The following is an 854-nucleotide window of genomic DNA, read 5'->3' on the forward strand; positions in this document are numbered from 1 at the left end:
GTGTATGTTTGTGACTGTTTCCCCCACCCCAACATCATTTGACAACCGATGCTGGTGTGTTTACGTCACCATAACTTAGCGGTTCAGCAAAAGAGACCGATAGAATAAGTACCAGGCTTACAAAGAATAACTCCTGGGGTCGATTTCCTCGACTAAAGGCGGTGCTCCAGCAAAGCCGCAGTCAAATGACTGAAACAAGTAAAAGAGTAAAAGAATAAAAGAATATATATATTCTTTTATTCTTGTATTTGTTTCAGTCATTTGACTGCGGCCATACTGGAGCACCGCCTTTAGTCGAACAAATCGGCCCCGGGACTTATTCTTTGTAAGCCTTCCATCGGTCCTTTTTGCCGAACTGCTAATTTACAGGGACGTAAAAACTGCAGTATCGGTTTTCAAGCGATGGTGGGGGTACAAACAGACACAAAGACACACTCACATACACACACACATACATATATACATATATACAGCGGGCTTCTTTCTGTTTCTGTCTACTATATCCACTCACAAGGTGCCACGCAGGGGATTGAACGCGGAACTATGTGGTTGGTAAGTAAGCTTCTTATTTCTTTACTGCCCACAAAGGGCTACACACAGAGGGGACAAACAAGGACAGACAAACGGATTAAGTCGATTATATCGACCCCAATGCATAACAGGTACTTAATTTATCGACCCCGAAAGGATGAAAGGCAAAGTCGACCTCAGCGGAATTTGAACTCAGAACGTATAAAGACAGACAAAATGCTGAAAAGCATTTCGCCTGATGTGCTAACGTTTCTGCCAGCTCACCGCCTTACCACACAGCCACTCTGCACCTGTTTGTATATATGTGTGTGTGTATATATATA

At 43.2% G+C, this 854-nt stretch overlaps 1 protein-coding gene across 1 annotated transcript in view; it reads right to left on the bottom strand.

Annotated features, from left to right (window-relative positions):
* The window catches only part of LOC106872636 (thrombospondin type-1 domain-containing protein 4), a 56,624-nt gene that overhangs the window by 16,772 nt on the left and 38,998 nt on the right, over window positions 1-854 (bottom strand). The gene's annotated exons all lie outside the window — the stretch shown is intronic.

The sequence above is a fragment of the Octopus bimaculoides genome, chromosome 12 (genome assembly GCF_001194135.2).
Source record: "Octopus bimaculoides isolate UCB-OBI-ISO-001 chromosome 12, ASM119413v2, whole genome shotgun sequence".
Taxonomy (NCBI): domain Eukaryota; kingdom Metazoa; phylum Mollusca; class Cephalopoda; order Octopoda; family Octopodidae; genus Octopus; species Octopus bimaculoides.